Here is a 26635-nt window from a genome sequence, read left to right on the forward strand (position 1 = left end):
TGGGATCTCACGGGTACAGAAGGTTGCGGTGGTGGAAAAGTGGTTTCGTGGCTCCTCCTGATGTTTCTAGGGTTTAAGAGTATATATAGGTGAAAGAAGTACGTCGGTGGAGCTACGAGGGGCCCACAAGGGTGGGGGGCGCGCCTACCCCCTGGGCGCGCCGTCCTGCCTCGTGGCCTCCTCGCGGAGTTCCAGACTTCAACTCCAAGTCTTCTGGTTTGCTTTCGGTCCAAGAAAAATCATCGCGAAGGTTTTATTCCATTTGGACTTCGGTTGGTATTCCTTTTCTGCAAAACTCTAAAATAGGCAAAAAAACAGAAACTGGCACTGGAACTCCGGTTAATAGGTTAGTCCCAAAAATAATATAAAAGAGCATATTAAAGCCCATTAAACATCCAAAACAGATAATGTAATAGCATGGAACAGTAAAAAATTATAGATACATTGGAGACGTATCACATACCGCTCAACACGGGCATGAGCCTGAAATACCAATTTCAACTATTGGAACATCTCATATGTTCCATGGCATTCGAAACACCTTTGGAGCCCCGATTTTAAGCCGTAAAGCAAGGCGCACTAAACTATCAAGTAGTCATCAGAATGTGTCTGCCAGATGTTCACAACATCCACAGACGACGCTAGAGGGGTTGGCACACCGAGCGGTGCATCAAGGACATAAGCCTTCTGTGCAGTAGTGAGGACAATCCTCATACTATGGCCCTAGTCCGCATAATTGCTTACAAAATCTTTGAACTTAGTCATTCTCTAGGAACGTATTAAAATAGGGAGCTACAACGCGAGCTATTGATCTATGATGCGGCTTGAAGCTACGTCGGTATTTCCCCAAAGAGGAAGGGATGATGCAGCACAACGACGGTAGGTATTTCCCTCAGTGATGAAACCAAGGTTGTCGAACCAGTAGGAGAATCAAGCAACAAAACATAAACAACACCTGCACACAAATAACAAATACTCGCAACCCGACGAGTAAAAGGGGTCGTCAATCCCTTTCGGGTAGCGGCGCCAGAAATTGGCAAACGGACGTGAATAAATTGTAGTAGATTGATAGATCGAACGCCAAATAAAATAAATAAGAATAAAATGCAGCAAGGTATTTTTGTATTTTTGATTTAATAGATCTGAAAATAAAAGCAAAGGAAAATAGATCGCAAAGGCAAATAATATGAGAAAGAGACCCGGGGGCAGTAGGTTTCATTAGTGGCTTCTCTCGAGAAAAATAGCAAGCGGTGGGTAAAAAAATTACTGTTGGGCAATTGATAGAACTTCAAATAATCACGACGATATCTAGGCAAGGATCATTATATAGGCATCACGCACAAGATTAGTAGACAGACTCCTGCCTGCATCTACTACTATTACTCCACACATCGACCACTATCCAGTATGCATCTAGTGTATTAAGTTCATGGAGAAACGGAGTAATGCAATAAGAACGATAACATGATGTAGACAATATATATTTATGTAGAAATACACCCCATCGTTTTATCCTTAGTAGCAACGATACATACGTGTCAGTTCCCCTTCTGTCACTGGGATCAAGCACCGTAAGATCGAACCCACTACAAAGCACCTCTTCCCATTGCAAGATAAATAGATCAAGTCGGCCAAACAAAACCCAAATATCAGAGAAGAAATACGAGGCTATAAGCAATCATGCATATAAGATCTCAAAGAAACTCAAATAACTTTCATGGATATAAAAAGATAGATGTGATCATAAACTCAAAGTTCATCCGATCCCAACAAACACACCGCAAAAAGAGTTACATCATATGGATCTCCAAGAGACCATTGTATTGAGAATCAAACGAGAGAGATAGAGAGAGAGAGGAAGCCATCTACCTACTAACTACGGACCCGAAGGTCTACAAACAACTACTCACGCATCATCGGAGAGGCACCAATGGAAGTGGTGAACCCCTCCGTGATGGTGTCTAGATTGGATCTGGTGGTTCTGGACTCCGCGGCGGCTGGAATTGATTTTCGTCGACTCCCCTAGGGTTTCTGGAATATTGGGGTATTTATAGAGTAAAGAGGCGGTCCGGGGGCACCCGAGGTGGGCACAGCCCACCAGGGCGCGCCTGGGCCTCCAGGCGCGCCCTGGTGGGTTGTGCTCCCCTCGGAGCAGCCCCCAGGTGCTTCTTCGGCACATTGGTTGTCTTTTGGTCCAAAAAATCTCCAAAAAGTTTCACTGCGTTTGGACTCCGTTTGGTATTGATTTCCTGCGATGTAAACAAACATGCAGAAAACAGCAACTGGCACTTGGCACTATGTCAATAGGTTAGTACCAAAAAATGATATAAAATGACTATAAAATGATTATAAAACATCAAAGATTGATAATATAAGAGCATGGAACAATAAAAATTATAGATACGTTGAAGACGTATCAGCATCCCCAAGCTTAATTCCTGCTCGTCCTCAAGTAGGTAAATGATAAAAACAGAATTTTTGATGTGGAATGCTGCCTAACATGTCATCTCCTGTTCTTTTCTTGATAACATGGACATTTGGACTTTTATATTGTTCAAAGCAATAGTCTAGTTTTGACATGATAACTTAAATACTCAAGCATACCAACAAGCAACCATGTCTTTCAAAATATCAACGCTAAATAAGTTATCCCTAGCCCATCATGCTCAATCATTGATCCATTCATGAAACACGCTCGCATCTTAACTACACCCAATACTCAAGTACGATCATAGTGCCTCCTAGTTGGTGCTTTTATAAGAGAAGATGGAGACTCAAATTAAAAATGAAAATTGCGTAAAGTAAAGAAAGGCCCTTCGTAGAGGGAAGTAGGGATTTGTAGAGGTGCTAGAGCTCAAAGCAAAAAAAATTAGAGATAAAAACATTTTGGGAGGTGTGTCTTTCCCACCAACGAAAACGACTTAGAGTTCCCAACACTTTCCATGCTAGATATATCATAGGCGGTTACCAAACAGAAAATAAAGTTTATTCCTTTTTCCACCATACTTTCACTTTCCATGGCTAACCGTATCCACGGGTGCCCTCCATACCAACACTTTCCAAGGAATTTATTATTTGACAACATAAAGTAAATTCATTTTTCATTTCCGGACTGGGCATCCCTAATACCTTTGCCTACTCTCGTGCAATGACAAGTGAATGAACACTCATCGTGAGAATAGCACATCTAGCATGGAAAATATTAGCCACCCCTCACCGCTTCGCGAGCGGTACGAACACAAAAGAGAAGTTTATTTTGAAAATTAGAGATGGCACATACAAATTTGCTTAGAACGGCAAAAGAATACCACATATAGGTAGATATAGTGGACTCATGTGGCAAAACTGGTTTAAAGGTTTTTGGATGCACAAGTAGTGATCATACTTAGTGCAAAATGAAGGCTAGCAAAAGATTGAGAAGCGACCAACCAAGAAACGAATAATCTTATAAGCGAGCATTAAGAATAATTAACACCAAATAATGCACCACAAGTAGGGTGTAATTTCATTGAATAACTATTGACTTTCATACTTGCATAGGGAATCACAAACCGTAACACCAATATTCTTACTAAAGCATAATTACTCATCAACATGACTCACATATCACATCATCATATCTCAGAACTATTACTAAGAATCAAGTTTATTTTGTCCAATGATATTCATGAAAGTTTTTATTATATCCTTCTTGGATATCTACCACTTTGGAACTAATTTTCATGTGTTGCTTTTTATAAGCTTAAACAAATATAAGTGAAGATCACGAGCATAATATTTCTTTATTTCTCTCAAATTAATTTAAGTGAAGCAAGAGAGAATTTCTTGAAAATTTTACTAACTCTCAAATAAATCTAAGTGAAGCAAGAGAGCATTTCTTCAAAAATACTAAAGTACACCATGGTCAAAAAGATATAAGTGAAGCACTAGAGCAAATCCATAGCTCATAAAAATTTAAGTGAAGCATAGAGAGCAATTTTAACAAGTCATTATACTATTGGCTTTCTCAAATAGGTGTGTCCAGAAAGGAATCAAGACTTAAAACACAAAATAAAACAAGCAAAGACTCATATCATACAAGATGCTCCAAGCAAAACACATAGTATGTGACGAATAAAAATATAGCTTCGAGTAAAATACCGATGGTCGTTAGAAAAAAGAGGGGATGCCACTCGGGGCATCCCCAAGCTTAGTTGCTTGCTCTCTTTGGATAATAGCTTGGGATGCTGGGGCATTCCCAAGCTTAGACTCTTCTTACTCCTTATTCCTTCATCCATCGTAAGATAACCCGAAACTTGAAAACTTCAATCACACAAAACTCCAACAAAACCTTCGTGAGATCCGTTAGTATAAGAAAGCAAATCACTACTATAAGTACTGTTGTAAACCAATCCATATTTTATTCTTGCATTATATGTACTGTATTCTATGGCAAAAACTCATCAAAGAAAAACCATAGAATCATCAAAACAATCACACAACGCAAAGAAAACGGAATCTGGCAAAAACAGAACAGTCTGTAGCAATCTGAACTGTTCGCATACTTCTGTAACTCCAAAAATTCTGAAAAAAATAGGACGGCCTGAGAAATTTGTATATCAATCTACTGTAAAATATTCAGAGTTTTTCGTCGCTTCTGTGATGTTCAAATATTCTAACTCTGTCCGCATAATTTTTCTGTTTTTTCCACCAAGATCAAACAAGTATCACCCAAGAAGATCCTAAAGGCTTTGCTTGGCACAAACACTAATTAAAACACAAAAAACACAATCATAATAGTAGCATAATTGTGCAAACACTCAAGAACAGAAAGCAAAAAGAAAAAGAAATTTTATTCATTGGGTTGCCTCCCAACCAGCGCTATAGTTTTACGCCCTTAGCTAGCCATAAAGCAAGGATCTAAGTTTTGTCATCTTTGTTTCGAGATCCATAAGATGCCCTCATGGTTGATTCATAAGGTGGCCTAATTCTTGTTCTAGGAAAGTGTTCTGTACCCTTCCTTAACAGAAATTGGAACTTAATATTGCCTTCTTTCATATCAATCACGCCACCGATAGTGCGTAAAAACGGTCTACCAAGAATAATTGGACAAGATGGATTGCAATCAATATCAAGAACAATAAAATCTATGGGCATGTAATTCCTATTTACGAGAATAAGAACATCATTAATTCTTCCCATAGGCTTTTTAATAGTAGAATCCGCCAAGTGCAAATTTAAAGAGCATTCTTCAAGATCAGTAAGACCAAGTACATCACATAAAGATTTCGGAATTGTAGAAACACTAGAATCCAAGTCACACAAAGCAAAACACTCATAATTTTTAATCTTGACTTTGATAGTAGGTTCCCATTCATCATGCAATTTTCTAGGAATTGAAACTTCTAATTTCAACTTTTCTTCCAAAGCTTTCATCTAGCATCAACAATATGTTTAGTAAAAGCTTTATTTTGTTCATAGGCATGGGGTGAATTTATCATGGATTGCAACAAATAAATACAATCAATCAAAGAGCAACTATCATAATTAAAGTCTTTGTAATCCAAAAGAGTGGGCACATCACTAGTTAAAGTTTTGACCTCTTCAAACCCACTTTTATCAATTTTCTCAACAAGATTTTCTCCCTCCGAATTATTGGGATGCCTTCTAGCTAAAGTTGACTCTTCTCCAGTCCCTTTTTAATCAATCTTAACTTTACTAAAAAAGTAATCAATAGAAGAAACACCAATCATTTTAAGATCTTCGCCACTTTTATGAAAGCAATCACTAGAAAACGCTTTTTTAAAAAATTCTCTTCTAGCTCTAAGCATAGCGGTTCTTTTCTTACTTTCATCCATGGAAACAAAGAGAGCTTTAATTGATTCCTCAACTTTAGGCACAAAAAATTTCATCTTGAGATTTTCCACATCATGAGAAATTCTATCAGCACTTCTAGACAAATCATCAATCTTATTCAACTTTTCTTTTATGGTAGTGTTGAAAACTTTTTGCTTGTTGATAAATTCTTTTATATTATTCTCAAAATCAGACGTGTTCCTATTATTATTATAAGATTTATTTCCATAGGAATTACCATAATTATTAGAGGAATTACTAGGAAAAGGCCTAGGATTAAAATTACCTCTATAAGCATTGTTGTTGAAATTATTTCGAGAGATAAAATTCAGATCTATGGCATCACTATTTTGCTCAATCAAAGTAGACAAAGGCATATCATTGAAATCAATAGGAGCACTTTTACTAGCAACCAATTTCATAAGAGCATCAACTTTTTTACTCAAAGAAGAAATTTCTTCAACCGAATTAACTTTTTTACTACTAGGAGCTCTTTCGGTATGCCATTGTGAATAATTTGCCATAATCTTATCAAGCAATTTTGTGGCTTCACCCAAAGTAATTTCCATAAAAGTACCACCCGCGGCGGAATCTAAAAGATTACGAGAAACAAAATTCAATCCCGCATAAAAAAATTGTATGATCATCCAAAGATTTAACCCATGAGTTGGGTAATTCCTTAGCATCATTTTCATCCATTCCCTAGATTGTGGAACATGCTCATGTTCAAGTTGCTTGAAATTCATGATCTGGGTTCTAAGGGAAATAATTTTTGCGGGCGGAAAATATTTAGTGATAACAGCATCTCTGCACTTATTCCAAGAATCGATACTATTGCAAGGCAAAGAAGAGAACCAATTTTTTGCAGAATCATGCAAAGAAAACAGAAACAATTTCATCTTCACAACATCATTGTCCACATCTGTTTTTTGCATATCGCATAATTCCACGAAGGTATTAAGATGGGACACGGCATCCTCATTAGGAGTACTGGAAAATTGATCTTTCATAACAAGATTCAGCAAAAGTAGTATTAATATCACAGGACTCCGCACTAGTGGTGGGAGGAGCAATAGGAGTGCCAATAAAATCATGGTTGTTGGTATTTGAGAAATCACACAACTTGGTGTTCTCTTGAGTCATGATGACTACGCAACAAGATTGCACTCAAAAACATATCCGGCAAGAAAACAACGAACGAAAAAGAGGGCGAATAAATCGGCAAATTTTTGTGAAGTGGGGGAGAGGAAAACAAGAGGCAAATGGCAAATAATGTAAATTTCGAGGAGATGAGATTTGTAATTAGGAACCTGGTATATGTTGAAGATCCTCCCCGGCAACGGCGCCAGAAATTCCTTTCGATGTGGCTTGAAGCTACGTCGGTATTTCCCCAAAGAGGAAGGGATGATGGAGCACAGCGACGGTAGGTATTTCCCTCAGTGATGAAACCAAGGTTATCGAACCAGTAGGAGAATCAAGCAACACAACGTAAATAACACCTGCACACAAATAACAAATTCTCGCAACCCGACGTGTAAAAGGGGTTGTCAATCCCTTTCGGGTAGTGGCGCCAGAAATTGGCAAACGAACGTGAATAAATTGTAGTAGATTGATAGATTGAACGCGAAATAAAATAAATAAGAATAAAATGCAGCAAGGTATTTTTTATTTTTGGTTTAATAGATCTGAAAATAAAAGCAAAGGAAAATAGATCGCAAAGGCAAATAATATGAGAAAGACACCTGGGGGCCGTAGGTTTCACTAGTGGCTTCTCTCGAGAAAAATAGCAAACGGTGGGTAAACAAATTACTGTTGGGCAATTGATATAACTTCAAATAATCATGACGATATCCATGCAATGATCATTATATAGGCATCACATCAAAGATTAGTGGACCGACTCCTGCCTTCATCTACTACTATTACTCCACACATCGACCTCTACAAAGCACCTCTTCCCAGTGCAAGATAAATAGATCAAGTTGGCCAAACGAAACCCAAATATCGGAGAAGAAATACGAGGCTATAAGCAATCATGCATATGAGATGTCGGATCTCGGTTTCCGGCAAAACCCTTAAGGTTCGAACTCTAGGGTGCACGCGAAGATCTTCCCCTCACAGATCACGCCCTCTCACGCTTCGCGATCTCTAGGCTAGCTCGACAAACTCACAACACAAGGGACACAAGATTTATACTTGTTCGGGCCACCGTTGTGGTGTAATACCCTACTCCAGTGTGTGGTGGTGGATTGCCTCTTGGGCTGAGGATGAACAGTACAAGGGGAAGAACATCCTCCTGAGGGGAGGTGTTCTTGTGCTTGGCGAACTTGTGTGGGTGTGAGGATCCAATCGATCGAGTCAGTTGCCTCCTACGGTGGTGGCTAGTCCTATTTATAGGGCACCCGGTCCTCTTCCCAAATATCGAGAGGGAAGGGATCCCACAACGACCAATTTGAAAGGGGACAACTAGTACAACTTATCTTGACAAAAGTAGTCTTCGCCTGCCAAAGGCTCTGGTGGTGACATCGTCTTAGGCTCCACGGTGACCTCCGTCCTGCCGTCCTGCTGGTCTTGGTCTTGTTGCACCGATAAGGAAACCTTTGCTTGACGCCTCGGTACTCCTCGCCTGCGCTTGCCTCCTTAGCACCAAAGAGAAAAAAGGACACTGTACGCGCTGGTGCCCGCCTGGTCTCGATCGTCATGGCTCACGTCACGAGAACCTCGTGAGGTTTTCCCTGCCTTGATCTCTCCGCCCCTCGCGAGCCAGCCTGGTGAGGCCGCTCCCGAGGAGGTCTTGTGTCATCCGCCTCGCAAGGCTTGGCCCCTTGCGAGGGTCTTGAAAGCTTGTTGGTGAAGATGGGCCGTACAGGCCTGCTCGCAGAGCCACGCCATGGGCCGCAGGCACGCAAGTCTGGGGACCCCCGTTCCTAGAACGCCGACAGTAGCCCCCGGGCCCAAGGCGCGCTTGGGCTTGGCTTCGAGGCGAAGCCAAAAGGAAAGTGCAGAGCGCCGTGGGCCCCAATAGCTTGCGGCCTTGGTCGACGCGTGGCAGTTGATTCGACGTGGGCGTCTCCGCTTCCCCACGCTGCCTCGACAATTGCCCGACTTGATAAGTCCATGCGACATGCAAGGAAAAAACCATCATTACCTATAATCGTGGGGGGCGCTGGTTGGCCTTCTCCTGCTATAAATGGGGAGGGGGCAGAGCCCCCATCGCCCATCTCTTCACATTCCGCTCGCTTCTCTCCCTTTGCTTCATTGCCGCCACCAATGGCGCCCATCCGAAGGTTTTCTGCTGCGAAGGAAGGAAAGACCCCCCTCGACGGGCCGGGGCCGCTCCCGCCAAAGAGGCCAGTCCACCGTAGCGACGCGGTGGCGATGCAGGTGGTGACGAGGCCTTGGTGCGAGCGGCCTCCTCCAGGGTACCCGTTGCCCTTGTACGCCCAAGCCGAGGGTTTAGGTGGGAGAAGCGGTGAGCGGCATCGCCCTCGCCGTGGTCGCGGCAGCCAGGCCGCGGTAATGCGCTCCGTCGCCCCAGGAGTCCATGCCGTGGACTCCTCGTGCGAACTGGTGCTCCGGGCGGCGATGCCTCCACGCTCGTGGATTCGCTTCCCGCGGTTCTTCTCTGACGTGATGCTGCCGAGGGGACCCCTCGAGCTTTGGCTGCAGCACGTGGACTGCGACGCGCCAACGACTGGAGCGGAGGTTGAAGCCGTCTCCTCGGGCAAGATCTTCATGACCCGAGACTGGGGTGAGGTCGCCCGAGTGTGCCGTGCGGAGGGCCCCCTTGCGATCCACTTCGAGTATGAGGGCGCCTCCACGCTGTTCTTCAAGGTTTTCGACGCAGAAGGTCGCCGCCTGGAGTGTTGCTCCGGGAGGGGTCATCAGGTTGACGCCACAGCAGGGGCAGGGCCTGCTGTCCGCGTCACCAGCGGCTCCTCTGGAAGCCGCAGCGACGCTTGCGAGTCCAGCGATTCTCCCGAGCTCTTTGAGACTCCGGAGACGAGCGACGACAGCTACGTGCCCCCAAGCTCTCGCCGAGCCTGGAGCAGGGCTGCAGCATCTGGCCGCCGCCGCCGATTTGGATCAGGTTGGCGCTGGCCTCTGTTGGCCCACTGTTGATGATGGCATCAGCTGCATGGGCGCGTGTAGATAGGACACCTTGAGGCTTTTCCCTTTTGTTTCCTGCGAAGAGTCGAGAGGTACCCTGTGGGGGCGTGTAAAGGGTCTGTAATGTCTTTTGTCAATATTATCCTTATTATGAACTTGCGCGGGCGCGAGTCCTGCTTCAGCTCGGTCTCCCCTTTCTATCCTCGCGACGACTTGGTGCTCTACGCTGATAGGTCCCGGTCCCCAGGCAGGCTGCAGCCGTCGCTGGTATGCCAGGTCGCGTGCCGTGGTCAAGGCCAGGAGGTGAGCGGCCCGAGGTCCAGTAAGGGTTCATGAGGCGCGATGCTCAGGAGATCCCCTTTAGCGCTCAAGCAGCCGTCGGGAGGTAAAAAAGGGGGGTGACGTTGCCGCAGCGGGGCTGCGGCTAGTGTGGTTCCTAGGCCTTAGCGCTTTTAGCCAACCCGGGCGCGAGACTTATCTTGACGGTCCGGAGTCGATTCCTCGCGAAGCGCCGGGCCTGTGCACAGGCGGTCGTAGCTTAGCCAGGTCGGGCCCGTACAAGTCTTCCTCTCCTCCCACGCTCTCCTTCATGCCCTACGTCCTCAGGTCCCGACCCTCGAGCGAGCTCAGCCACCACTGGTATGCCAGGTCGCGATGCCATGGTCAAGGCCAGGGGGTGAGGGCTGGAGAGCCAGTAAGAGCTCCTGAGTCGCGATGCTCAGGAGCCCCCCTTTTAACGCGCAAGCAAATCGCATGGGAGAAGAGGGAGCTCGCGGTGCCGCCTACCGTCATCCTCAGGGGATTCCTGCAAGCCAGCACAAGGAGAAACACAGCTTGCCATTACGGTTGCCGGTCTGCCACCGGTTGCTCCGCGAGGAGATGAAGGCACTGAGGGCCTGGTGAGGTGACGTGCGCGGGGCATGCCGCGAGCCAGAGCTCGACTGCTCAGGTTTGTCGACGTTGCCGGGACGGACCCGAGCACAAGTGCCGTGCCAGTGTGAGCAGCTCCCGTGGTGGGTGACAATTGAGCAGGTGATAGTCATAGATAGATTAAGCATGGAAAGCAAACTGGCTTAAGTAAACATAGGGGAAATACATGCCACTGGGTCAGGCCCGAGCGGCTTGGGATGATGCAGCCCAAGGGGCTCCCCCAACAAGGTAAGCTAAAGAAATAGGAAAGGGATACATGCCGCAGGGACGGACCCACGCGGCCTGGGAATGATGCGGCCCTGAGGGTGCTCCTAGCTAAATAAACTTCGAAAATGTCACCTGGTTCTGTTGATGAAGGGATGTTGGGGCAGCTGAAGGTATGCGAAAAAGGGGTTGCTCCTCACGAGCCACCGGGGCCCTGAGCCTGGGGAGGCTCTAGGGGTCCAGGCGGTTCCTTGAGGACCGTCTCCATCTCCGTCAGGACGGCATGGTGCCTGACCTCCTGAGATGCCAGGACACAACGCAGGTTGCGCTGATAGGCGAATGCCATGCTCGGTAGGCCAAAAGGCATGCGAACGTAGCTGTGCGGTGGGCCCTCGCAGCATCCCACGCACGAAGGCCAGAAGAGCTCCTGAGACGCGGCCCGGTTGAGCCCTGGGACGTCGACGCAGACGCGCAGCCCGGCTTCCTTGCCGGATGGGGAGCTGCGCCCGGTTAGCGGCGGTCGCCGCACATGGCTCTCGCGTCCTGCAGTTCCTGAGTGGTCTTGGCGATGAACTCCTGAGCGTTGGGCGCCCCTCGCCCCGTGTCCTCCCGAGGGAGACGTGCCGCGAAGCACGCCTCCAAGTGGTGCCCGAGCACCTCCCTCGTGATGCTGGCAAGGTCTGAGGCCCTCCAGAAGAGATCCCCCGAGCCCGGCCCAAGGAGGGCGCCGGGCGCGCCTTCCTATGCGAGGGAGGGAGGCGCCCCAAGTGCGGGCGCTGATCTTGACGATGTACCTTTCGCGGCGCCACCCTCCTGAGGTCCTGCACGTAGTAGCTGCTTCTTCTTCTTGGGGACAACCTCAGGAGGGTATCGAGCTACATTGTTGTCGGGGTCTTCGATTGACGCTGCTTGGAAGGCGCGCTCGAGGGAGCACACCGCATCTCTTTCTTCGTAGGGGACTGTGATGATCCCGCGGCTCCCTGGCATCTTGAGGACGTTGTAACCGTGGTGCGCCACCGCCATGAACTTGGCCAGGGCTGGATACCCGAGGATGGCATTGTACGGCAGTCGGATGTGTGCGACGTCGAAGTCGATGAGCTCGGTGCGGTAGTTGTTGGGTTCTCCGAAGGTGACAGGGAGGCGGACCTGCCCTATCGGTGTGGTGGAACCGTCGTTCACTCCTGAGAAAGGCTTGGTAGGATGAAGCTGATCGTAGGGCACTTGAAGGTTGTCGAACGTGTCGACGGACAAGACGTTGAGTCATGCGCCGCCGTCGATGAGGGTCTTGGTGACTTGTACGTTGCTGATGATGGGCGAACAAAGCATCGGGAGAACGCCAGCAGTGGCCGCACACTTAAGCTAATCTGCCGAACTGAAAGTGATGGCGCACTTGGACCACCTGAGCGAGCGTGTGGCCTCGAGCTTGGGGAAGACTGCGTTCACCTCGCGGGCAAACTGCTTGAAGATCCGCTGTGAGGCTGGGGCTTGAGCCCCGCCCAAGATGCAGGCGATAGCATGCGGCTCCTGGAAGCCCCCAGCCCCCTCGTCTTGATGGTGGTCGTTGTTCCTTCTTGGTGGTGGCGGCAGCGGAGGAAGCCCAGCATTGCCCTGAGGACGGTCCTCGCGAGGCAGATCCCTCCAGGCGCCCTCGCGAGGCTGATCCTGCCAGCGGTCCTCACGTGGCCGGTCGTGCCACTCCTGGCGTGAGCCACGGTCATCCCAGCGTCCTCCACCACGTCCTCCTCCTCGGCCGTTGCCCCGGTCGTTGCGCTCGGGGCGTCGACCGAAGCATCCATCGCGAATGGCCCTGAGCTCCGTATAATTGTTGGTGTTGTGGCTGTGCACGTTGTGGAAGGCGCAAAATGGTCGGCTGCTCTTGGATGACTCGGGCTGGTCCCTACCGCGCTTCGAGTCCGGCTCTGCCGCGAGCACGGCTGCTCCCTTGTGCTTCACGTCCTTGGACTTGGCTTTCTTCTCCTCCAGGTCGGCAGCTGGGAGCTCGAGAAGGGAAAGGCGCCCTTCCTCAGCCCTTGTGCACTTGGTCGCCAGGTTGAACAGCTCCAGGGATGTGCACAACTCCTCATGGATGGCGAGCTCCTCCTTCATTTTGACATCATGGACGCCATCGGAGAACGCCGAGATGATGGCCTCGTCCGTCACCTTGGGGATCTTGAGACGAACATTGTTGAAGCGCTGGATGTACTTCTGGAGGGTCTCTCCTGGTTGTTGCTTGACGCGGCGCAGATCACCCGCGGCCGGGGGGCGGTCACGAGTGCCCTGGAAGTTGGCGACGAAGCGGTCGCGCATCTCGTCCCAGGAGGAGATCGAGCCTGGAGGCAGGTTCAGGAGCCATGAACGAGTGCCGTCTTTGAGCGCCATGGGGAACCAGTTCGCCATGACTTTCTCGACGCTGATGGCCGCCTCGATGCTCAGCTCGTAGAGCTGCTGGAACTCCGCGGGGTCGCGGGTGCCGTCGTAGCGTGGAGGCAGGTCTGGCTTGAACTTTCCCGGCCAGGCAACGCTACGCAGCTCGGGGGTGAAGGCGCAGCAACCGGCCATGGTCACCGGGGCCCGTCTTGGAGGTGGAGCTTGGTCTTAGCGCCCGCGCGCCGCCATAGCAAGCGGCGCGGGGCCCTGCCATAGCAAGCGATCCTGACGCGGCGGTGCGGGGAGCGATGGAGCGTTCTCTTGCGGGCGAGGGACTTCTTGGCAGCTTCCTTCTTCGCGCATGGGTGCCGGATGCGGTGGGTCGCGCCGCGGAGCCGCGCGCCTTGGCGACAGGGCGCCGTCTTGGTGCAGAGATGGTGGAGGTGCTCCGTGAGCTACGTCGTCCGTAGCTGGCGGTGGACGAGGCAGCGAGAGGGACGGTGCGGGGGAACCCCTGCGGCGCTGACAAGCTCGACGATGCGGTCCAGCCAGTCCTCGTAGAGGTCGTCGATGGGGCGGTAGTGCAGGAGTTCACGCACCATGCACAGCGCGGCATGCACATCCGTGGGAGCGCGACAGGCGTGAGACGACGAGCCGGCCGGGGTCAGCGATGGAGTGGCGGTGCGGCCGTCCCGCCGCACCGAGGGGTGCAGCGAGGAGGCTTGCTGCTCGTTCCCCGCCGGGCCGGTGGCGGCGTTGGCGGCAGGCGACGGAGAACGACGAAGTGGCCCGCTGACGGGAGCCGTCTGGGCGACGCGGGTAGCGAGGGCAGCCCGGCGCTCAGCGCGAGCTCGGTGAGCATCCGCCATCGATGCGACGAAGCGATGGGACGCGGATCGACGGAAGGAAAACTCCGGCGCACCCCTACCTGGTGCGCCAAATGTCAGATCTCGGGTTCCGGCAAAACCCTTAAGGTTCGAACTCTGGGGTGCGCGTGAAGATCTTCCCCTCACAGATCACGCCCTCTCACGCTTCGCGATCTCTAGGCTAGCTCGACGAACTCGCAACACAAGGGGCACAAGATTTATACTGGTTCGGGCCACCGCTGTGGTGTAATACCCTACTCCAGTGTGTGGTGGTGGATTGCCTCTTGGGCGGAGGATGAACAGTACAAGGGGAAAAACAGCCTCCTGAGGAGAGCTGTTCTTGTGCTTGGCGAACTTGTGTGGGTGTGAGGATCCGATCGATCGAGTCAGTTGCCTCCTACGGTGGTGGTAGTCCTCTTTATAGGGGCCCCTGTCCTCTTCCCAAATATCGAGCGGGAATGGATCCCACAACGGCCAATTTGAAAGGGGACAGCTAGTACAGCTTATCCTGACAAAAGTAGTCTTCGCCTCCCAAAGGCTCTGGTGGTGACGCCGTCTTGGGCTCCACGGTGACCTCCGTCCTGCCGTCCTGCTGGTCTTGGTCTTGTTGCACCGATAAGGAAACCTTTGCTTGACGCCTCGGTACTCCTCACCTGCGCTTGCCTCCTTAGCACCAAAGAGGAAACAAGGACACTTTACACGCTGGCACCCTCCTGGCCTCGATCGTCATGGCTCACGTCACGAGAACCTCGCGAGGTTTTCCCTACCTTGATCTCTCAGCCCCTCGCAAGCCAGCCTGGTGAGGCTGCTCCCGAGGAGGTCTTGTGTCGTCCGCCTCGCGAGGCTTGGCCCCTCGCGAGGGTCTTGAAAGCTTGTTGGTGAAGATGGCCCATACAGGCCCACTCGCAGAGCCACACCGTGGGCCGCAGGCAGGCTAGTCTGGGGACCCCCGTTCCCAGAACGCCGACATAAGAGATCAAAGAAACTCAAATAACTTTTATGGATATAAAAAGATAGATCTGATCATGAACTCAAAGTTCATCCGATCCCTACAAACACACCGCAAAAAGAGTTACATCATATGGATCTCCAAGATACCATAGTATTGAGAATCAAACGAGAGAGAGGAAACCATCTAGCTACTAACTACGGACCCGAAGGTCTACAAAGAACTAGTCACGCATCATCGGAGAGGCACCAATGGAAGTGGTGAATGTTGGGGAACGTAGTAATTTCCAAAAATTTCCTACGCACACGCAAGATCATGGTGATGCATAGCAACGAGAGGGGAGAGTGTTGTCCACGTACCCTCGTAGACCGTAAGCGAAAGCGTTATGAGAACACGGTTGATGTAGTCGTACGGCTTCACGGTCCGACCGATCCAAGTACCAAACGCACGGCACCTCCGAGTTCAGCACACGTTCAGCTCGATGACGTCCCACAAACTCCGATCCAGCAGAGCTTCATGGGAGAGTTCCGTCAGCACGACAGCGTGATGACTTTGATGAGGTTGCTACCGACGCAGGGCTTCGCCTAAGCACCGCTACGATATGATCGAGGTGGATTATGGTGGAGGGGGGCACCGCACATGGCTTGGAACAATCAACTTGTGTGTTCTAGGGTGCCCCCTACCCCCATATATAAAGGAGCAAGGGGGAGGCCGGCCGGCCCTAGGGGCGCGCCAAGGAGTGGGGAGTCCTCCTCCTAGTAGGAGTAGGACTCCCCTTTCCTAGTCCAAGTAGGAAGAGGGAAGGGGGAAGGAAAGAGAGGGAGAGGGAGAGGGAAAGAGGGGCCGCGCCCCCCTCCCCTAGTCCAATTCGGACTCCTCATGGGAGGGGGCGCGCCACCTCCTGGGCTGCTACCCTCTCTCTCCCCTCAGGCCCACTAAGGCCCAATACTTCACCGGGGGGTTCCGGTAACCCCTCCGGCACTCCGGTTTTCTCCGAAACCACCCGGAACACTTCCGGTGTCCGAATATAGTCGTCCAATATATCAATCTTTATGTCTCGACCATTTCGAGACTCCTCGTCATGTCCGTGATCACATCCGGGACTCTGAACTACCTTCGATACATCAAATCACATAAACTCATACTCCCTCCATTCCAGAATATAAGGTGTATTGGTTTCCGTGCAAGTCAACCATTTGAAAGTTTGACCAAAATTATAGAATAAAATATGAACATCCACAATATCTAGTAGATAAAATATGAAACTACTTTTCACGATGGATCAAATCATATAAATTTGGTATTTTGGATCTTGATATATTTTTCTAAAAACCTGGTCAAACATGCACACGTTTGACTTTGGAAAAAACAAATACACCTTATATAAAGGAATGGAGGGAGTAATACCGATCGTCACCGAACGTTAAGCGTGCGGACCCTACGGGTTCGAGAACTATGTAGACATGACCGAGACTCGTTTCCGGTCAATAACCAATAGCCGAACCTGGATGCTCATATTGCCTCCTACATATTCTATGAATATCTTTATCGGTCAAACCGCATAACAACATACGTTGTTCCCTTTGTCATCGGTATGTTACTTGCCCAAGATTCGATCATCGGTATCTCAATACCTAGTTCAATCTCGTTACCGGCAGGTCTCTTTACTCGTTCCGTAATACATCATCCCATAACTAACTCATTAGTTGCATTGCTTGCAAGGCTTTATAGTGATGTGTATTACCGAGAGGGCCCAGAGATACCTCTCCGACAATCGGAGTGACAAATCCTAATCTCGATCTATGCCAACTCAACAAGTACCATTGGAGACACCTGTAGAGCACCTTTATAATCACCCAGTTACATTGTGACGTTTGGTAGCACACAAAGTGTTCCTCCGGTATTCGGGAGTTGCATAATCTCATAGTCATAGGAACATGTATAAGTCATGAAGAAAGCAATAGCAATATACTAAACGATCGAATGCTAAGCTAACGGAATGGGTCAAGTCAATCACATCATTCTCTAATGATGTGATCCCATTAATCAAATGACAACTCATGTCTATGGCCAGGAAACTTAACCATCTTTGATTCAACGAGCTAGTCAAGTAGAGGCATACTAGTGGCACTCTATTTGTCTATGTATTCACACATGTACTAAGTTTCTGGTTAATACAAATCTAGCATGAATAATAAACATTTATCATGATATAAGGAAATATAAATAACAACTTTATTATTGCCTCTAGGGCATATTTCCTTCAGTGAACCCCTCTGTGATGGTGTCTAGATTGGATCTGGTGGTTCTAGACTCTGCGGTGGCTGGAATTGATTTTCGCCGACTCCCCTAGGGTTTCTGGAATATTGGGGTATTTATAGAGTAAAGAGGCAGTTCGGGGGGCACCCGAGGTGGGCACAACCCACCAGGGCGCTCCTGGGCCTCCAGGCGCGCCCTGGTGGGTTAAGATCCCCTCGGAGCCGCCCCCAGGTGCTTCTTTGGCCCATTGGTTGTCTTCTGGTCCAAAAAAATCTCCAAAAAGTTTCGCTGCGTTTGGACTCCGTTTGGTATTGATTTCCTGCGATGGAAAAAACATGCAGAAAACAGCAACTGGCACTTGGCACTATGTCAACGGGTTAGTACCAAAAAATGATATAAAATGACTATAAAATGATTATAAAACATCCAAGATTGATAATATAACAGCATGGAACAATAAAAAATTATAGATACGTTGGAGACGTATCAATCTACAACATAAATTTGCAAAGACAATTTAGACTGTGTTCATGATAATGAGTTCAATTAATCACATTACCTAAGAACTCCCACTCAAATCAACATCCCTCTGGTTGTCCGAGTGTAGCACGATCCAAATTCACCAACCCAAGTCCGATCATCACGTGAGATGAGGTGGTTTCAATGGTGAACATCTCCATGTTGATCATATCTACTATATGACTCGTGTTCGACCTTTCGGTCTCTTGTGTTCCGAGGCCATGTCTGTACATGTTAGGCTCGTTAAGTTTAACCCAAGTGTTCCTCAAGTGCATAACTCGCTTGCACCCATTGTATGCGAACGTAGAGTCTATCACACCAGATCATCACGTGGTGCTTCGAAACGACGAACTTTCGCAACGGTGCACACTTGGTGAGAACACAATTTTTATCTTGTAATTTTAGTGAGGGATCACCTTATAATGTTACCGTTTTCCTAAGCAAAATAAGATTTATAAAAGGATTAGCATCACATGCAAATCATAAGTGACATGATATGGCCATCAACTCGTGCTTTTGATCTCCATCTCTAAAGCACCGGCATGATCTCCATCGTCACCGGCATGACACCATGATCTCTATCATCATGATCTCCATCATCGTGCCGCTATCGGGGTTGTCACGCCAACCATGCTTCTACTACTATTGCTACCTCTTAGCGATAAAGTAAAGCATTACATAGCGCTTAATGATTGACACGCAGGTCATACAATAATTAAAGACAACCCTATGGCTCCTGCCGGTTCCGTATGCATCGACATGCAAGTCGATAGAAACTATCACAACCATGATTATCTTACATCACATATATCTCATCATGTCTTTGGCCATATCATATCACAACATACCCAGCAAAAACAAGTTAGACGTCCTCTAATTGTTGTTGCATGTTTTACGTGGCTGCTATGGGTATCTAGCAAGAACGATTCTTACCTACGCAAAATCACAACAGTGATATGCAAGTTGCTATTTAACCTTCTACAAGGACCGCCTTTGTCGAATCCGATTCAACTAAGGTGGGAAAGACAGACACCCGCCAGCCATCTTTATGCAACAAAGTCACATGTTTGTCGATGGAACCAGTCTCATGTACGTGGACATGTAAAGTTGGTCCGGGCCGCTTCATCCCACAATACCGCCGAATCAAGAAAAGAACAAGGAAGGAAGCAATCTGAATACAACGCCCACAAACTCCTTTGTGTTCTACTCGTGATGTCATCTACGCATAAACATGGCTCTGATACCACTGTTGGGGAACGTTGCATGGGAAACAAAAAATTTCCTACGCTCACCAAGATCAATCTATGAGATGACCATCTACGAGAGGAGAGATTGGATCTACATACCCTTGTAGATCGCTAAGCGAAATCGTTAAGAAACGCGGTTGATGTAGTTGAACGTCTCCGTGATCCAATCACGATCCGTCCCGTGAACTCTGATCTAGTGCCGAACGGACGGCACCTCCGCGTTCAACACACGCACGGCTTGATGACGCCTTCACCTCCTCGATCTAGCGAGCGATGGTGAAGTAGTAGCTCGAGTCCTTCGGCAGCACGATGGCGTGGTGCCGGTGGTGGTGGCGGAATCTCAGCAGAGCTTCGCTAAGCACTACAGAGAGGAAGAGGGATGTGAGGGAGAGGAGAGGCAGCGCCGTGGCATGAAGATGTGCTCTGGGGTGCGGCTGCCCTCTCTCTACCTCTCTATATATAGGGGAAGGGAGGAGGGGGTGGTGCCCCTAGGGTTTCCCCTAGATGGGCGGCGGCCAGGGCAGATGGGATCTCCCCCAGGGTGACTTGCCCCCCAAGCCGGGAGGTGGGAAACCCTAGGGAGGCGCCGCCAACCCTCCTGGTTACGTGAGATGGGGTGAGGGGGGCGCTCAGCCCCTTAGTGGGCTGGTTTGCCCCCTCCCCTTGGACCATGAGTCCCCTCAACACTTGTCGCCCCCCCCCCCCCGAAACCCCTTTCAGTGATGCTGGTCATCGCTCGGTACCCCCGGAACAATTCTGGACTCCAATACCCTTCATCCAATATATTGATGTTCACCTCCGGACCATTTCGGAGTTCCTCGTCACGTCCAAGATCTCATCCGGGACTCTGAACAACCTTCGGTAACCACCATAATGACTCAACAATACTTATATCGTCACGGAACGTTAAATGTGTAGCCCTGCGGGTTCGAGAACTATGCAGACATGACCAAGACACCTCTACGGTCAATAACCAATAGCGGGACCTGGATGCCCATATTGGTTCCCACATATCCTATGAAGATCTTATCGGTTGAACCTCGATGTCAAGGATTCAACTAATCCCGTATGTAGTTCCCTTTGTCTATCGGTATGTTACTTGCCCGAGATTTGATCGTCGGTATCTCCATACCTAGTTCAATCTCGTTACCGGCAAGTCTCTTTACTCGTTCCGCAATACAAGATCCTGTGGCTAACTCATTAGTCACATTGCTTGCAAGCTTACTGTGATGTTGTATTACCGAGTGGGCCCTGAGATACCTCTCCGTCATACGAGTGACAAATCCCATTCTTGATCCATGCCAACTCAACAGACACCCTCGGAGATACCTGTAGAGCACCTTTATAGTCACCCAGCTACGTTGCGACGTTTGGTACACAAGGCACTCCTCCGTTGTCAGTGAGTTGCATGATCTCATGGTCATAGGAACATATACTTGACATGGAGAAAAACGATAGTAATAAACTTGATACGATCATATGCTACGTTCATACTTTGGGTCTTGTCCATCACGATGATGTGATCCCGTTATCAAATGATAACTCATGTCCATGGCTAGGAAACCATAGCCATCTTTGATCAACGAGCTAATCTGGTAGAGGCTTACTAGGGACATGTTGTTGTCTATGTATCCACATATGTATTTGAGTTTCCGGTCAATACGATTATAGCATGGATAATAAACGGTTATCATGAATAAGGAAATATAATAATAACCAATTTATTATTGCCTCTAGGGCATATTTCCAACAGGAGGTGCCCTAGGAGTACATGACACGGCCGTTCGGACGAGTGCGGCGGAACTCCATTCTATGACGGGTAAGAACGGAGCAGTTCCATGCTCCATCCGAGGACTTGACGGCGCCGTTGGTGACGACTCCAGTACATGGCGTCCATAGGTGCGGCGGCATGGTCGCGATCTGGCCACCCATAGCCATGCTTCCGATGGATCCAACCCTGTGCGGAGCGCCGCTGCAACTTTTGCCTTCACACCATCCAGTCGCCGCCTGTACTACGCCAAAAGCTTGCTCAAAACACCACGGGAATGGATCCCCGCCGCCGCCGTCAACCGCGCGGGCGAGCCCAGCGAGGCCGACCGGCGGCAGCGAGGGGAGGACTCACGGGGACGGCTTCCGGGGAAAACGGATCGAGATGCCGCCCGAGCTGCCCACACGGATGAAGCGGGGGCCGCTTCTTCCATAGGATATAGAAGATGCATTATCCTTTTGATGCCGATGATAGATTCCTTGATGGGGGCAGGCAAATTATAGGAGGTGCTAGAACACACGTACAAGACTTTCGCAGTTACACTCTAATTACTAGACCAACTATAGTTCTCTAGGTTAAATTTGGCCACATGCATCTTTTGGATGCTGAGGCCCGGGGTAAGCCTACTTTTCCAAAAAAAGGTAGAACGTCTCGGCACTACTCGTGGCGACACTATAATTTGTTGAAGTTGTGTCGAATATAGTATACAAGGTAGGTTACAGTTGGACTTGTAGTTGTATTGTGTTTAGATAGGATATGGAGTCGTGTCTTAGTAGGACACTTGTATCCTAGGCCTCTCATATATAGCGGGGGTAGACACACGATGTAACCTATGGCAACATAATAGCACATGCGCTCAAGGGGGAGCCGGCAGCATGTGCCGGCGCCCGGGTGGCCGGTGTGCGGTATTCTGACGGTGTCACGGGGAGGAGCGCCCATAGTCAGGCCCCGGGAATGTAGCTATAATGGTGAACCTCGTTAACAAATCTCGGTGTCGTGCCCGTGTGATTGTTTGGTCCTCGGATGAGCGATGGTATGCCTCTGATTTATTCTAACAAGTGATATCATGAGCAAGGTTACGAGGAGGCTGCGGATTGTTGATATAGAGGAAACAAGGTTAATGTTGTGATCATGGTCGCCGGGAAGTCGTGAAGCGGCGTGAGGCGAAAAGTCGATCGGGATACATCCGATTTGGTGGAAAGCAATCTGAAGGCAGGCAACGTCAGGCGAGTGCGTTGGAGTTCTTGCCGATCGGATCGGTACGAGATCGATCCGGTTTTGGCGAGATGGGCGTGTAGGCAGCCACTCGATCGGAACGGCGCGGACCAAGTCGGGCACTGGGTCGCAGGGAGCCGAAGCCGAGCAGGCTCGTTGGCAGTCTAGGGCGTGTCAAGCAGGCCCAGGTGGGGCTAGCTGGTTGCGTGCCTGATGGACTAGGCCATTGTGCAGCCACGAGGTGGAGGCTTTTGGGCAAGGCCTGGTGGGGTCTAGACGTGTGAGGTGCTGCTGCTGATACACAAGATACGGGAACCAAGCCGTGAGATTTGTTTGAGAAAAAAAATAGCACAAGGATCAAGAATCAGACCGTGATTGCTACTTAGAAAGGAAAGAAAGATAAGTCCAGAAGCTACGTGTGATTGTATGTGGAGTGGAGTTTGACTAGCGCCATTGGTCTCCTCTGGTACGTGCATACAGGAAGGCTACATGGGACTTTATTTTTGGTCTCCTTTTGTTTGGTACACAGTTTGTGTATGGATGGCAGTCGCACCTGAGGATTCGAGGAGTCCGGAGCGTGCTGAGCAGGATCACGCAAACACAGGGCGTCCAAGACATGCATAGATGTGCACGCAGTTGTGATGCAGGGTGGAGCATGATTGCAGTCGGATATGTTCGGCTGGGTCGGATTGGATAGTCGACGGATCGACGTAAGTCGGTTGGTACAGAAGATGGTGGTGGGATCGACGACGACGACGTAGGAGCGTGATGCTGATGGTGACCGACTTCTGGGGCATGGAAACACGTGGCGTAGGCCTGAGGGCTTGTGTGGTTTCGACAAGACAGTGGCGCGGGATTGATTCAAGGTGGTGTATACACGGAGCTTGAAGTCGATGAGGCGCAGGGGTGGATTGATCATCTACCATGGAGTCATGTTGAAGGTGGAGTTGGAGTCTGGAGGACTTCACTCGGTGCTGATTGAGGGGCTACGGCGTAAGTGCACAGAGAGTCGAAGCCTATTCAGCAGGAAAAGCGAGGGACACGTAATTCGGGCTGGAGCCAAGTGGTCTGATGGAAGCGTGAAACTCGTCATCGGTCGGTGATGATCGGTGGTACTCTGCAGTGGGTTGAGTGGTGTGGTTTCGTTACCCTTGAGACTCGACCAGGACAGCGGAGGCTCGACGCGGTAATAGCGGCGAGGCGTGCGGTGCGCACGGGGCATGGAGACGGGCCAGGGCTCTGGTGGTCATACATGTGGTGAGACAACTGCGAATTTGACTCGGGATGACTAAAAGCAATGATGAAATTCCTTCAAGTTTCAGACAGGCAGTCAAGAAAGGAGCGGTGATGTTGAATTCAGGTAACTCTTATATGTGACACCAATATGTGAGTTGTTCACTGTCACGCAGGTCAGTGATCGGTGTGTGATGGCGTTGACGGATACTCTGGAAGTTGGGAGCACAAACTAGAGTAACAAGGAACTTAATTTTGCTCGAGTGTTGACTGTGGTCAAGAAAGGAAGGGACTAGAAGTTGCAGGTGGAGTCACATTGAGTCTTTGGAGTAGCAGCGATACTCATGGGATAAGCTCAAGTCCAATGTACATGGAAGTTTGACGCATGGAACAAATCCAGGGTGGTGGAGTATATTTGCCAAGGTGGAGTTTGTTGGAGTTGTGTCGAATATAGTGTACAAGGTAGGTTACAGTTGGACTTGTAGTTGTATTGTGTTTAGATAGGATGTGGAGTCGTGTCTTAGTACACTAGTAGAAAAAGGGCCTATTGCCCCGGTTCGTGAGGGCCTTCTGTCCCGGTTTGTGAACCGGGACTAAAAGGTCGTTACTAATGCCCTTGGCCTTTAGTTCCGGTTCTTACACGAACCGGGACAGAAGGTCCTCCACGTGGCCGCTGCGGCCAGCCCAGGACGGGGGGCCTTTGGTCCCGGTTGGTCACCAACCGGGACCAATAGGCATCCACGCGTCAGCATCTGGCTGGAGCTGAGGTTTTTTTGAAAGGGGCTGATTTAGGGGTTTTGGGGGTTAATTTAGGTTGTTATTAGGTAGCTATTAGAGAGAAGTGTCCTCTCTTATATCTCCGTGCTTGGTTTACCAACGCTACGTACTGCTATGCCTAAACATGGCTTAGATTAAAGTGAAGGCAACATGTGGTGCATGTCGAAAGTAATACTAATCCTAACTTGATCAAGTTTGGATTGTACTACTTTCGACATGCACCACATGCATGTTGCCTTCACTTCAATCCAATCCATGTTCATTTCACCCGCTGATATATAATAACTCTTCATGCGCGCATCATGCATCATCATATATAATAACAAGTCCTACTAATCATCATCATACAACTTCTACTCGTTATTAATAACAAGTCATACGATCATCATCCTCACAGTCATCGAACCAACCCTACTTAATTGTTCTTAGCACATGATCATCAGTATTAGGTAGGACCGAAATACCCTCTTTAAGGTAAAATAGCATAAAACAATATAGACCCTGACTCTCCATTATGGAGAATGGAGATCATCCTGTCTCCAATTCTTGCGCTTCGCTTCCTTTTGCTTCCAAGAACCTCCTTGCGACTGTCCATACATTTTTTCCATTCTTTGATTTGCATGTCTCCACTTCTTTTAGAAATCCGGTATGGACAGTTGAGATTCGTAGGATGACCTGGTTGTATGTTCAAAACATCAAGCCTACCATTCTGATACATCAAATGAGGCACACAATCCTCTGGGATTATCTGTTGAAAAACATAGTAATAACTTCATAGTTAGCAATGATGTACTAGTTTTAGAAGTATGCAAAATATGCACGGATGTCGTAATAGTAAGAAATCTTACCAGGGTATCTCCATAGTAGTTACCGTAGTTCAACACGTGCACTAGTGGCACGTATTGACCATAATGTGGAGGAGTTTTACAATAGATATTGTAATTCTCAAGATCAGTACAAAATCCGACCAGATGAGTTTTCTCCTTATAAGTTAACTCAGAGCCATCGGTGTAGTAGGTTCTGTCTACCATGTTCCGCACATTGTTTGAACAATCAAAATAAGCTGTCAATGAAAATAAGCTGTCAACTATTTTGAAATGAACAATATAAATTAGCTAATAACTATGTTTGAGAAACTCACATAGCGGTAGAATTGGAGGCGTATCAACAAGGACCCAAATGTCCATATTGTCTTGCTCGATGTCAGGATCACCAAGATCCATGGTGACAAGCATACCCTCATCAAAACCATACATCTTGCAAAATGCTTCCCAATTTTTGCAACCAAAATGGGTTACGCTCTCAGAATTATACAGATTTACTTCAAAATCTATATCATGATGGGTCCTTAGGTGAATTTTCTTTGTTTCCATACTTTCATGGTCTTCAAAACCCATCCTCTCCAAGACGTAGCGTCTTGCATGGCATGGGATAAGCTAGCCGAATTGTAAAAGATGAAAAGTACACGTTGAAATAGTTGAAGTCGTGCTTAATTACGAAAAAATAACACTTGTCGTCGTTGCGTACCGTTTCAACATCGAAGGTCTCCTCCAGCTTAATACTGAAGCGCCGATCTTCGTCCAGGTGAGGCCTGTCGCACTGACCTCGGTCGTCGTGGCACCAGTCGCACTCCCCCGGGAGACTTTCGTCGTCCGAGTACGACATTTCCTATGTTCATAATTCAAATATTAAACGTCTACAATTAAATATATGTACTAAAAAACCTAAGTTAGATCATTATTATTCATCACGGGTTGACTATCGGTTTGTCGAGTCTTTTCTTGAAAACTCTCAGCTCACGTGGTGTATACATTCGACCGTTGGTGATGGTCGCTCCTCCATTTGTCCCCGAGTGCATTACACCAAAATGTCTAGCACACGGGAACAAAGGAGAAGCGACCCCCACGACAACAGTCGGGATTCTTCGTCCTCTCATATATATATGGTGGAACTCTCCCTCACTGATTCCTCTCTGACATTTGCGACCGTCGGTGATGGTAGCTCCTCCTTTCGTTCTCGAGTGCATTACACCAAATTGTCTAGCACACGGGAACGAAGGAGAAGCTACCCCCACGACAACAGTCGGGATTCTTCGTCCTCTCATATATGGTGGAGACTCGACAGACTTACAGTCAACCCGAAATATCGTTTAATTATCTTTCTAAAAGAGGATTTGGCTGGTCTCACCTCGATGTCGGAGGGGGCGGTGACGGGGACGACGGCGGGGATGATGGAGGGGCCGGGGGCTCCTAGATTTCTGCGAAAACAAAAACCCTATAAGCTATCAACTAATCATAGTGCTCTCCAATTTTAGCATTCAAAGTAGGAGTAGTTTTCCACTTTGAGCATTCAATAA

Source organism: Triticum aestivum, chromosome 2D (assembly GCF_018294505.1).
Source record: "Triticum aestivum cultivar Chinese Spring chromosome 2D, IWGSC CS RefSeq v2.1, whole genome shotgun sequence".
NCBI classification, from domain to species: Eukaryota; Viridiplantae; Streptophyta; class Magnoliopsida; order Poales; family Poaceae; genus Triticum; species Triticum aestivum.